Source organism: Pogona vitticeps, chromosome 5, assembly GCF_051106095.1.
Source record: "Pogona vitticeps strain Pit_001003342236 chromosome 5, PviZW2.1, whole genome shotgun sequence".
Taxonomy (NCBI): domain Eukaryota; kingdom Metazoa; phylum Chordata; class Lepidosauria; order Squamata; family Agamidae; genus Pogona; species Pogona vitticeps.
In genome coordinates this window covers 106,325,348-106,339,537 of record NC_135787.1, presented here as the reverse complement: position 1 = coordinate 106,339,537, position 14,190 = coordinate 106,325,348, and the positions used below count along the sequence as shown (strand labels likewise).

The 14,190-nt window shown below is 40.1% G+C and overlaps 1 long non-coding RNA gene across 1 annotated transcript; it reads right to left on the bottom strand.

The window, feature by feature from the left end:
* Positions 1–8,780: 8,780 nt before the first annotated feature.
* Positions 8,781–12,858, bottom strand: LOC144589488 (uncharacterized). The gene is made up of 2 exons (XR_013545631.1): positions 11,396–12,858; positions 8,781–10,334 (listed from the first exon to the last, which is right to left on the bottom strand). It is a non-coding gene; the product is annotated as an uncharacterized LOC144589488 (long non-coding RNA).
* Between the last annotated feature and the right edge of the window lie 1,332 nt (positions 12,859–14,190).

Genomic DNA, 14,190 nt, shown 5'->3' with positions numbered 1-14,190 from the left:
TGGAAGGGGTCTATAAGGGCATCAAATCCAACTCCCTGCTCAGTGACAGATGCTTGGTTGAAAAGTTGTCAAAATATTTGAAGGCCTGTCAAGTCAGAGGCCAGTTGAAAGCTGGGAACCATAAAAACTGGGACCAGTTGCTCCCTTGGGCAGTACATGAAGTACAAGATAGTCCACCTGGATAGTACTGGTAGTTTCCCCTCCATTGTGACCAGCATTGCATTTCCATTTATGTTCTAGTCATTATTACTAATAGGTTGTTTACACCTATGAATTAGCATGTGCATTATGTCACTCCTGCCCAAACAAATGGCACCTCTCATTACTGAAACCCTTGCTCAAAGCCCACCTTTTCCTTAATATATTGTGGGGTATCCACCTAGTTCCTTTGCACAACTGTAACCATGATTATATCATGTGTAAGTAAAGTCGTTAAGTGTTTATTCTGTTTACTGCTTTCTTTCCCTTGCCTCTCCTTCCTCTGTTGTTCCACGTGCCCATCTTCAGATTAAGGCAACAGTGGAGATTTATACTCTTGTCATGTGCAACACATAATGCACATCAATGGTGATAGAGGGATAGATGCTCTAGTTCTCATGTATCTAACAATTAACATGTACCATGAAGCTGATTCTGACTTATGGTAACCATCCAAGGGCTCTCTAGGTATAAAGCAGGAGTCCCTAACCCCCAGGCTGCAGACCAGTCCCAGTCTGTGGACTTAGAAGGACTGGACCACTGGGACAGATGAGAGATGAGCAGGAGATGAGTGACAAGCAAAGCTCTGCCTCCTGTCATCATGCTCCTATTAGGTTCTAACACCGCTATTGATCTGACAGGAGGCGGAGTTTTACTCCCCACTCCCTCCTCTTCCTGCTAGATCAGCTGTGCCTGTGGCACTAGAATCTAGTAGGGGCCTGCACTCCTATTAGGTTCTAAGCCACTGCTGATCTAACAGGAGGTGGAGCTTCAATTGAAGCTCACCTCCTGCTCACCACTTCCTTTATGAGCTCAATTCAAAGCTCTCCTCCAACAACCTAATGCATAAAAGCCCCCCCCCCAAGTCCTTGGGAGAATGGTCTTCAACTAAACCAGTCCCTGATGTCAAAAAGGTTCGGCACCACTGGTGTAAGGTATTCATCAATAGTTTACTGGTCCCTTCTTCTGGTGGCTGTCTGGGGTGCAACTTGCCTAAGAGCACTCAGGTGGGACAGGTAACTCCACCATGTACACATGCTCCTGGTGATCACATCTGGCCCATTTTTCAGGAAGCACAGTGGGGATTGAAATTTCCAGCCTCTAGCCCCACAGCCAGATCCTTTAACCCACAGAACTATACCATCTAATACATTTTATGAAATGTTATTAACAACAACAACAAATATCTCATTTCAAACCTAGTTAAGCAGCAATATGGCTTATTGATCTTAGGTGGAATTCACTTCAAAGTCAAAGGATCCTGAGCATTAGAAATGCTACTTTTTTTCTGTCCACTTTCTTTTTTACTTTTTTTGTTTATATATTTATGCAATTTCTGCATGTGCTCACGAAAAGACATTTTTAACAACAAGATGAATAAGCAATGCAACTGGTACCCACCATCTGTCACTCTATTTACCGGCAGGTGCTAATTGGCATAAACAAAGGGATTCCATAATCAACAGTTAGCTCAGTCCAGCAAGGCAGAGTCTTTAACTGCAAAAACAAAGTTCTTTGAAGTTTAGCGGCTGATATGAGAAATAGAATTCTGCGGGGGATCAAATGCTTAGCTTTGTACTTTGTACTTTTTAAAAGCAAAAACTGCTTGCAACTGTTGGGGACAAGATGAAGTGTAGCAGCTTGGCTTGGTGATAAGTTTTGAAGTGAAAATAATTCTAGTGCTGGGAAATATTTTAAGCAGTTATGCTTAAATGTTTTTAAAGCATTTACTAGGTTTCAGCTCTTAAATTAGAGAAAATCCAGAAAATGGGAAGTTGTTCCAGCACAGATGGAGCATGTCTTAACCATCCTAGCTTTTTTCTGATGTCTTACCGTGACTTTAATTTCACTGGAAGGTTATATGATGTAATAAACCATAAAGCTTATACTTTAGTCCTCTGCATTTTATTTTGGTATAACCTCTCTGCTACTTTTATTTCTTTTAAAATCTGTATCTGATATTCTGACATATAAAACAGGATCTCAAAGCTTCATAAAATTAAAGGCATACAATAAAATCTATAGCTTGGATTCTAAGTTGCTCCTATGTTCTCTTTACATAAGAAGGGGATGATTTCCAATAAGGAAGTACATTGTTTCAGATGAGTATGCAAAAAGGGACTGAACCAGGAGTATTGGTACTATTCCAGAGCAACTATGGGTCAAAGCAAAGAGCTGCTAGCTGCCCATAGCACAGAGAAACACCTCGGGATCCTTCATATTTCATTTGGCATTTGTGACATGTTTGCATAGATGCACAGAGATTCGAATTGAAAAATGGATACTGAAAAGACTGAACTGCTGGAGCCAAAGAAAGAGAGTGACAGCTGAATTTCCCAATAAGGTCCAAGACCTTTCCTGGGCACTCCAATAACTGAGCCACTTGGGAGGGCTTAGGCTGAGGTCCCTGTTTGCTATATACCCACTTGCAACCATTTTCTGCAGGCGTAGAATGTAGTGAAAGACTTGCGTATTTGTCAATAAGATTCACATGGTAGAATTTTGTGATGATAAGGAATTTAAACATTATAATTGGCATTATAAATAAGTTTGTAGCCTGCCATTTTAAGTGTTGGGAGCCAGAGGCATATGGTACTTTCCGTTTAAGTGTGTTGAATGAGATCTGATAATGTTCAACATTAAGACATGACGAACTTACTGTCCATTAATAATAAACAGCAGAATAGGACAAATGAGATTGTACACTACAGATGATGGTACCAGTCGCACAAAATGTTTAATTTTTCTGAAAAACTACTGTTTACCTTCATACTATGTAAAGGATAACCTCAGACCCTTACGGGCACAGCCAGAAGATTTTTCTGCTTTAAGTAATGGAAGAAGATCAATGTAAGGTGATAGCTGAGATTTATTTTCTTAACCCAAGGTCTGGAGATGATAATTGGAAACCCAGAGTGTGGTCGACCTACTGGATATCCTGGAGGTAAAATATGGAAATCATTATTGTCAACTTCTAGACAAGGATTTTTTTTTGTGAGCTCTTGTTTTAAATTCATGAAAAATTGATGTTATGTGACCAGCCAAAGATGACAGAGCAGAGTCTCAAACCTAATTTGTTAAATTACTGACTCTGTCTTTCTCAACTGCACACAAGAACATCTGGAGTTTTTTTTTCTTCTTCTCTAAATATTCTTCTACCAACTCTACCCCTTTTTCCTTCCATGAATGTAGTAAATCAGTTCAATTGTTGGATGGTGAGGGGGTGAAAGCATTTAATCAAATGTCCTTTCAGGTAGGAACAATCCAGGGATAACTTGGAGAAATGGGACTCCATTGCTAAAAATAAGACAAATCACGAAGATTATGTAAAAACAAAGGAACACTTTTGTGGTTTTTTTTGCTTGCTGTAATAACAGGATGCCTTCCCTTGACTAAAGGCTTAATTTTTCTAATAGTTTTATAGAGGAGTACATGAATAGGCTCTTTATATTTGTTATTTATGGGTCCTGGGCATCTTTTCTCATTTTAGCCTCCCTTCATTTTAGAAAGTTTTCTTCTGATCACAGTGAATATCTTGACTTGAACCGGTCGTGAGGAATTTTCCAGGGATGTGTAAGAAATGAACCGTTATAATTAGGTTTTCCCCCTTGACAGTATTTTTCTGTAGTTACAGACTAAAAGTAAAAGATCTTTCTGGAAGGAAAGCCACAGAGATTTGCAACAGGGTTAATCAGGTCTTAAAGCGCCAGCTTGATGCCTCAGGGCTTTTCCAGGTCTCCAGGGCAGGAGGCAAATTTCAGAATGGTTCTGGAGCAAGAAAAAATTGATTTTGGTGTGTGAGTAGCAGGAAAGGCAGCAACTGCTGCTGCTGTGGGGTGCATTTTGCAATTGCCTAGTTGCCAGATAATGGCTGAAATCCAATAATAAGTTGCAACTGGTGAAGGCTCAATGAATCAGAGGGGAATTGGTAAATCAACTCATCTCTATATTTCATTTGTTCAATGAACGTATTCTAGTTGTGACTTGCTATTAGATTCTAGCCAATCGTTTTCCTCCCTTATATTGTGATACAGGGTGTAGATACATTCTGGACCCATTTATCCAGATGCCCCTCATGCTAGAACCAGTTGGCTCAGAAGGATTTCCACCCTTACTCAGAACCCTTGCTTCCCTTATCTCTGTGATACCATAAGGACCTGTTCTAGTAACAACACAACCCTCCAACCTTTGGTCTCAGGTTTTGGGCTGAAAGTCTCAGGGCATAAAATGCTGATGGCTTGACAACCCTAGTTGGCAACTGATTTTAACCCACAAATACGTGTGATTCTATTAAGCATAAGGATAGTCACCATAGCGTAGTGGATGGAGTGATGCACTAGGACTCAGGAGACTTGGCTTCAAATCTCCACTTGGCCATGGAAACTTGGGAGTGATAGAACTACTGAAATCACTGCTTAAATATCACACTAATTTGAAAACTCTATTAGGTTCACTGTAAATCAGTTACATCTTAATGGCATGCAATACACATTAAAGCATGCTGGCACAAAGTCACTGAGATTCATGTTGTTTTGCACTACCAGTTTTCTTCCAGTTTGGGCCTAGATCAGATTATGACCATTTTTTTTCTTGCACAAAACTTTGCAATTTACATTTTTCAAAACAGATATATTTTTCTGTACACTTTTCTACAAAACACTTTTCCCTCACATTTTTCCATTGATCAAAGTGTGTCTGTGCTCAAATGGATCCATTGTCCATGCACATTTTTCACACGTGCATTTATTCAGAACACTTTTTTTGCTCTGTTTTGCTAATGATGCCACAAGTTCAAAAATGCATGGGTTTCTTTTCACGTCCTCACGCAGGTCCTGGACATGTAAAATGGATGATCTTCCATTAAAATACAAACCCGACAACAATCTCAGCCACCCTGAGTTTTAATCAGATGTTTTGAGAAAGAATCATAAAGCTGGTGCACACCAATGTCAGAAGACCAGTTTCATGTAATGTCACCTTTTCCTTTCCAGAGACTCAAAATAATCAGTTTTTCACATTCTGCCATGAATGTTATTCACACTAGGAAGCCACTCACACACAACAGTATTTGCAGAGGGCAACCAGCTGTGTTAAAGTCTACACTGACTCATAGAGTAGTAGCACTGTCTTACTGTGCTAACAACACTGTGTAGGTGTAAATATAGGTATCAGGGTAGGTGTTCAAGCTCTTTAAGCATAGGTTTCACAGACAATTACCCAGGATTAACAACAGAGAGAATGTTTATTTCAGGAACAGTAAAAACAGAACCACAGTAACCTGAAGTATAGGATGAATACATAACTACTAATTTCCTAAAATCATTCCCACCCGACTAATCCCTTCTAACCCCCACTCTCTTTCATTTCCCTCTTCCAGTTCTCAACTGACAATATTCCAGCTGGCATCCCATGCTCTCTGAAACTCCCCATCCTGCTTACTGTAATGTTCCACTCTCTGAATTATCTTTCCCATCCTCATTTTTAAGGGCAACCCCAAACATGGTTCATTTCACATGGTTACGTGGTAGCGTCACCTTTGGACTACCTCAGTGACCCATATGATCTGATGTGATGGGAAGAGAAAATCAAAATATATGAAGATTTTTCACATGGTGAAGCAGTCCATAGACCATCTCCTTTTCAATTTTATTAAGGACTAGGAGGTAGATGGCTGATTTATGGGGACATGGCCAAAGTGTCCTCCTCCCATTGTGCAGTTACGCAAGCTGCATAATTTTCAGAATTGCTGTAAGTTAAGAAATCTCTGTAGGCATTATCTGTTGCAAGCCAAGGTCAGTGACCCAGAGTGTGGCAGATCATATCTACAGAAATTTGCTTGCAAATGTTACACCATTTGCATAACTGTACAACAGGATTTCAGCCATTTCTGTTGTTCAATGTTCTGACTGTAAAAAGTATTGAATAAAGCTCATTGGTATGTTTTGTAGTCCCCAAGGTGTAACCAGGATAGGGTTCCTATTTCTCAGGACACTGGCTGAAGACCTAGGTAGACAAATCTCAAGGTGAGCATTGCCTGAGGAAGAGAGTCTGACTCTCTTCCTCTGGCATTCCTCTGGCATTCCTTTGGCATATGTGAGGAGGCCTTCGAGCCTGGATGCATACCTCTCCTCACTCCCAGCTGGTACTGGCTTCACTGCTCCAGTGAGAAGGGTGTTTGTGTGTGTGTGTGTGTTGTATACTCTGTGTTATGCAAACTGTAGGTAAGGCCATGAGAAAGTTACAAGCTGTAGCAGGAATGAGAGCAATTGTTGCTGTTGCTGAGCCTATATTCCCACCTGCCTCACCTCCAAGATTATGTATGAATGTGTGTCATAGTTGCTTTAAGTCAGCATATTATCCAGTCATTGACATTCTACACATAGGCTGGGCCCAGATTCCCTATTGTGTTTTTCCACAATCAGCTAGCCCAGAAGTAGTTTTGGGGGGGGTGCTGCCTGCTTCACTTCCATGATATCACAAATCTCCAATCCTGTAACATGATGTGTCCTGCCCCTGTGATGTCACAAAGACTAGCTTTGCTTCTCTGATTTTCATCTGAAATCTCAGGCAATAGGATGGTTCTAACCTGGCAACTGTAGACTATACTGAAGCAAAATAATGAGGAATTAGCTAGCATGAAGATTTGGACATAAATTCATGGCATAATATATATTGGTTTTATTTCCTTTATTTTAACGTTCAGACTATCTGACTTTCCTCTCAAGAAGAAGTTCAAGACAAAATCTCAACAGAGCTGTTTGACCTAACTGGTCTGTGAGATTCTTCTAATAAACAAATGCTGTCTAATATAATTTAACAATAATACTGAATATGTAGCCACCTTTTTTTTTTTCAAAGAAGCTGTAGGTCTACTGGTTGTTGTGGGTTTTTCGGGCTCTTTGGCCGTGTTCTGAAGGTTGTTCTTCCTGACGTTTCACCAATCTCTGTGGCCGGCATCTTCAGAGGACTGGAGTAGGAACTCTGTCCACGCTCTGTATGGACAGAGCATGGACAGAGCATACAGAGCATGGACAGAGTTCCTACTCCAGTCCTCTGAAGATGCCGGCCACAGAGATTGGTGAAACGTCAGGAAGAACAACCTTCAGAACACGGCCAAAGAGCCCAAAAAACCCACAACAACCATTAGATCCTGGCCGTGAAAGCCTTCGTGAATCCATTGTAGGTCTACTGTATGAAAAATTTACTTGTGAGTGAGGCAAAGTCATAAGGAGGCTGGTCTCCATATGTATTTGTTTCCATTCACTGTCACTTTACCTTTCCTTCCTCCAAAATTATCACTGACTGAAATTTAAAGGAGTTAATGAGTTTAGACTACAGATCAGGAACTGGAGGCCCCTGAACTAAAGATGTCCAATCTGAAGTGTGCCAGCTGGCTCTGGTATTACCAACCCAGAGGCAAAAACCATATGTGGAGCCTGTGGTTGCTGTGGTAACAAGACATCCTGGCACTTCACTTTGCAGTGTGAATGGGCCATCCCTGATCAAACACCATGACTGTGACTCATACCACCTCACCCTTACCACAGCCCTGAGGCTTTTCATGATGTTAGTTCACACGTTCAACTTAACATTGCAGTCAAAGGTGGAACCAGCCAAATGTGTCTGAAAAGAAAATTAAATGTCACCAGAAAGGGTATGAAGTCTATCCAAACTATACATGGATTAATATCATCCTGATGTTTTCTGAAGAATGAGAATTTTAATTAGTAGACTTCCTAATTCTTGTGCGTGCCTGTCTTTTCCATTTCAAGCTCATTTTGAAATGTTTAGATTATTTTCATTCTGATGATTTAAATCTGGTTGGTTCTCTCTCTACACTGTCAGTGAATTGGCTAGCTAACCCCAATTGTGTTTTCAGTGAAGTACTTCTACCTCCTCTAAGCAAAAGTGGTAAAATGTGATTTTTGTCTCTTTCAAATTTTATCCTGGTTTCCAAGTTTCAGATGCTAAAAGCAGACATTAAGGTTTAGGTTCTCTTGTTTTCCATTTCTTTTCTTCACTTTGTGCAGTCTGATCAGTGGCGTTGCCCCTCTGGGTGGGAATTTGATCTCGTGCTGGAGCAAAGTAAGTAATATAAATCAAAACCAAAAAAAAAGAGGTCATTCTTTGTGTGTGATTAATTAATTTAACATCTCCTGCCAACTAGGAGTCAGTAGGAGGGAGGCCTGGCACACCCAACTGAACAACTGGAGAGCCTTCAAAACCTATGGCAAACCATCAGAAAATAAGGTCAAAGTCTGATCTCAGCTCCAGGACTAAAAACATTAACAAAGTAATAACTCTTCTCCTCCCGTCAGAGTGACAGCCAATGACAAATTGAAGAAAGCAAGATTCAAATTCCAGTATAGTAGTATCTGTCACCTTCCTTTGTATCATCAAGACTCCTGGTTTACAAAGCAGCAAGGATGGTTTATGGTCTGTTTTGTAAGCAAAGGAAGTACTAAATGTATGCATCCCACCATCTGAATGAAAGCTTTTGGTGGACATGGTTTCAGTCACCAATGTCTTTACATCGATTCTAGCTTTTGTTGTTCTTATGTGTGATGGAATCACTTCCAGTCTGGGACAACCCTGTGAAATAATGACCTCCAAAAGGCCCTATCATCAGTAACCCTGCTGTGACTTTCTTAATGGAATCAATCTGTCTCATGTTACACTGGTGGCTTATCCAGACTGGCTTCCAATTTTCTAAACATATTTTGTTTCCCATTGAGTCTTGTGTTCTAATGACACTTCTGCAGTACAGTACATTCAGTTTACATACTTTAGCATTCCGTGAGAGTGTGGGCTTCACTTGCTCTAGATCCCATTTATCTGTGTCTCCAAATATCCCTTTTTCTTTTCCTGTAAGCTTTCTTCACTGTCCAGCTTTGAGATCTATCCATCCAACATAAGGAATATCTTAGGCTGGATGATCTTGGCCTTAGTTTCCAGCAACAGAGACTTAAGGATCTTTTCTAGTTCCTTCATAGCTGCCCTTCCAAGTTTCAGTCTTCTAATTTATTGAAAGCAATCTCTATTTCGATCAGTGACTGATCCAAATTATAGAAATCCTTTAAGAATTTTGACTTCTCCATCATCAAGTCATCTGATTCTTTGATAGTCGTTATTTTTGTCCTCTTACTGTTCAGCTGCAAATCTGCTTTTGTTCTTTCAGCTTCACCAGTAGTCATTCAAGACATTGCTGTTTTCTGCCAGTAATATCATCTTATTTGCACACCATAAATTACTGGTGTTTCTTCTACCAATTTTCACTTATCTTTCATCTGAATCCAATTCATCTTTCTATGCAATATATTATGCCTATAGACTGAACAAATATTAATAATTGTGTGCCATCAAGTCAGTTCTGAGTTATGGTCACTTTTGCTAAGATTAGGGTGTTCTAGGACTATGCAGCTTGCCCACAGATACCCAGGCTGGCTTTTCTCCCAGGAGACTTAGAGGGAAATCAAACTTTGAACCCCTGGTTGAGGAGATCCAAAGGCTTTGCTGTAATCTATAAATCAGAAACCAATTTTCTTCTGAAATTCTTTAGTACACTCCAGCAGTGAATGTGTATTTGCAATGTGATGTTTAGTATGTCTTTCTTTTTGACTCCAGCTTGGACACATTCCATTTATGGTTGTGAAATCTTGAACATCACTTTGCTTATATGGAAAATTAATTCAGTGATCCTATAGCTATTCAAAATTTTGGGATCTCTTTCTTTAGGAGTGGAATGCATGCATATTGACCATTTCCTATCTGTGTATCATTGCTTTGTTCTCCATGTTTGTTGTCATGTTTTTATTTGGATGTTAATAGATTCTGCTCCTGCAGTTTGAAAAAGGTCTATTGGCATTATTCCTAGTGACTTATTTCTTCCAAATGCTTCAAGAGCAACTTTTACTTCATTTTCATTATGCTTCTTCACCAAAAAATTGCTTCAAAAGGCTGTCATCTTTGCATCTCTTCTGTAGAATTCATCAATATATTGTTTCCATCTTTTTATTTTATCCGGATCAAACAATATATTTCCTTGATGCTCTGTCAGCATCTCTAATCTCAGTTTAAAATTCCCTTTGAATTCTTTCATTTTATGGAAGGGAACTGTGGTTTCCACACAGATACACCTGTGTGGACCACAGCAAACTATGGCAAGTCCTAAAAGAAATGGGCATGCCTGACCACCTTATCCATCTCCTGAGAAACCTATATGTGGGACAGGAAGCAACAGTTAGAACTGGATATGGAACAACGGATTGGTTCAAAATTGGAAAAGGAGTACGACAAGGCTGTATACTGTCACCCTGCTTATTTAACTTATATGCAGAATACATCATGCGGAAGGCTGGACTGGAGGAATCCCAAGCTGGAATTAAGATTGCCAGAAGAAATATCAACAACCTCCGATATGCAGATGATACCACTCTGATGGCGGAAAGTGAGGAGGAACTAAAGAACCTTGTAATGAGGGTGAAAGACGAGAGTGCAAAAAACAGTCTGAAACTCAACATCAAAAAAACTAAGATCATGGCCACTGGTCCCATCACCTCCTGGGAAATAGAAGGGGAAGATATGGAGGCAGTGACAGATTTTACTTTCTTGGGCTCCATGATCACTGCAGATGGAGACAGCAGCCCCGAAATTAAAAGACGCCTGCTTCTTGGGAGGAAAGCAATGACAAACCTTGACAGCATCTTAAAAAGCAGAGACATCACCTTGCCAACAAAAGTCCGACTAGTCAAAGCTATGGTTTTTCCTGTAGTGTTGTATGGAAGTGAGAGCTGGACCATAAAGAAAGCTGTCCGCCGAAGAATTGATGCCTTTGAATTGTGGTGCTGGAGGAGACTCTTGAGAGTTCCCTGGACTGCAAAGAGAACAAACCTATCAATTCTAAAGGAAATCAACCCCGAGTGCTCATTGGAAGGACAGATCCTGAAGCTGAGGCTCCAGTACTTTGGCCATCTCATGAGAAGGGAAGACTCCTTGGAAAAGACTTTGAAGGGAAAGTGTGAAGGCAAGAGGAGAAGGGGACGACCGAGGATGAGATGGTTGGACAGTGTCATCGAAGCAACCAACATGAATTTGACACAACTCCGGGAGGCGGTGGAGGATAGGAGGGCCTGGTGTGCTCTGGTCCATGGGGTCCCGAAGAGTCGGACACGACTAAATGACTGAACAAACAAAACACCTTTAATTGTTTTCTTCTCTTTCTTTCCTCTATTTAGTTCTCTTTGTAGTTATGGATAAATCACTGGAAAGTTGTTTTTAAGAATCAGACCCTTTTTCTGTCCCTTTTCATTTTTGCTTCTTTTCTGTCCTTTACCAAACTCCTTCTTGGGTATGCTACCATTGTTACAGAACTTACAGTTTTTGGAGACATGTCACCAGTTCATCCTTGGCTACACTTGATGTCAGTGTAAGAGCCTTTTGACTCTTCTGTTTTGTTTTGTTTGTCATTACTGACTGTGGTTAGTTTGCTGCTGACTGTTTTTAACAAACTTTTAGAATTCGAACAAGATACTTGCTTCTGCCATTTGTGTTTGTAAATATTTTGGGACCTGCTTTTTAAGAATAGTACATGCATCAATAGCATGAAATTAACCAACAAAAAAAGAAATGTACACTACAGATGCAAGATTACCATAAAATGTATTTCTAGTTTTTATGTGCCTTTTAATTAAAAATATGTAACACCGCATTAGACCCTGTATTATGTTTTGTGTGATTATACAATCTATCATTTAAAAAGCAGGGGGAGGTTGCTAAGCTTGATATCAGCAGAAGAGAATGACATATACATTTAATGGTTGAACCCCTGCTACTTAGTGCAGTATGTCACATTAGAACACGCCTACTGAATCTGTAGGGATTTGGTGAGAACCTCTCCATAAATTCCATTGATTCAGCTAGGCTTACTCTGGTTGTGCTATTCTAAAGTAAGTCACAACTAGAGTAGGCCAATTTGAATCAATGGAACATATGGAGGAGATGATTCATCAAATCTCCACTGATTCAATGGGACCTGCATCAGTGTTATTCACTACGCTAAGCAATAGGATTTCAGCCAACAAAAACCATTTGAAATAAATAACTAATAATAGTAACAAATTCATTTTTCGAGTGTGGATCCATATGTACCCAAAATAAAAGGAGGCGGTATCAGCAGGCTTGGGTTTGCAAAGTGCAGCTAGAATCAAGATATAGTATCAGAATATAGAAAACTATGCTTGGTTCATAACCTTGGAATGCTGGATGACTCTTGAAGTGGGAAAAGAAAAACTGTGGAAGAGCTGAATGTCCTGAAAGAGACCAAGCACTCCAGATATTTTGCTGCAAATCCTGTCTATATGGTGTAAGTCTCAAAGTCACTTTGAAAATGGTAGAAGCTTATTTTCAGCTTACATTGCCCCCTTGGGCTTCATTTCTCCCATGGGAAGCCATCACTGACTAAGTTAATTCACATAGACCATAAGAACCACTGTTGATCAGGTTTTGCTTAAATAAAATCAATGTTTAAAAACCCCAGCTACACGATGCACATGGAAGTGCAGATTTTTTTTGTCCTGGATTTTTTTTTTTTAAATCAGAAGTGAGGTATTTTACTGGGCCAGCAGAAAGTTGTTTATTTTAAAGTGGACATAAAATCAAATTATTTTTCACTTGTTTGGCATATATGAATGCCTCTGGTGGTATAAATTGTATCTGTTGCCTCATGGTGGCTTCCTCCCACCACTATTTACTGTTTCTGCTGTAGGCTTGTTTTTATTTTATTATTATTCCCCCCCCCCCCCACGGGGGATAGTGATAGTCTGACATGTCAATATAAATTTATGAGCCAGCAAGGAAAAAAAGAAAGGGGGAAAGTGCTTCCTTCTTCTTCACAAAGTAAAACTCACCAGATAAATTTACAGTATTGGGAGCTTCACTTTGTGAAGAAGGTGGGAGTGCTTTCCCTGTTGCTCTCTCTGCTGGCTTGTAACTTCCACCTATCATGATCACCCTTGGATTTTTTTTTTAAATTAAAACCAGCCCACAGCAGAAGCAGTGAGTAGCTGTGAGACACAACCAGTGCAAAGGCAGGTGGGTGCAAGACAAAGTCTGAAATGCAGCAATTTAAAACATATTAAAATACTGGAAACATGTCTGCAAACATGTTGGTTGGTGAAAGTATTCAAAATTTCACATGCAATTTTCTGAAGTGGTTTTAAGCCCCAACTTTATATCAGAGTAGTAATTTTCAAAGTGAACACACACAGCAACACAAAAACCATATGACTGTACATTGATTTAAAATACAGTACAATGCAAATCAAGCCTGAGTGCTCACTGGAAGGACAGATCCTGAAGCTGAGGCTCCAATACTTTGGCCATCTCATGAGAAGAGAAGACTCCCTGGAAAAGACCCTGATATTGGGAAAGCGTGAAGGCAAGAGGAGAAGGGGATGACAGAGGACGAGATGGTTGGACAGTGTCACTGAAGCTACCAACATGAATTTGACCAAACTCCGGGAGGCACTGGAAGACAGGAGGGCCTGGCGTGCTCTGGTCCATAGGGTCACGAAGAGTCAGACATGACTAAACAACTAAACAACACAATACAAATCAGCAGTGTGACCAAGCCCTCACATGCAGTGTCAGGCATGGATCACTTACCACTGCTTTCCCTCTGCTTTTGAAGCTTTGTGCTGACTCAGTCCAAATCTGTGATGGAAACCCTACATATTTAACTCATGTTTTGTACTGAATTTATTATATTTTGCTTCTCTCTCTCTTTTAAACAAAATATTCTGATGACACAGTCACACATTAGAAGTCACTGGGAAGTCTTCTGTATTATACACCATTTCTTTCCACTCCTTCTCCTGTGCTATAATACAGTCAGTTAATACAGGAGAGGGTGATGATACTGTGTGAATGGATTGCTAAGTGTGCATAAGACTTCTGTCACTGAGGCACTTATGACTCTAAAATGGCTGACCTTTT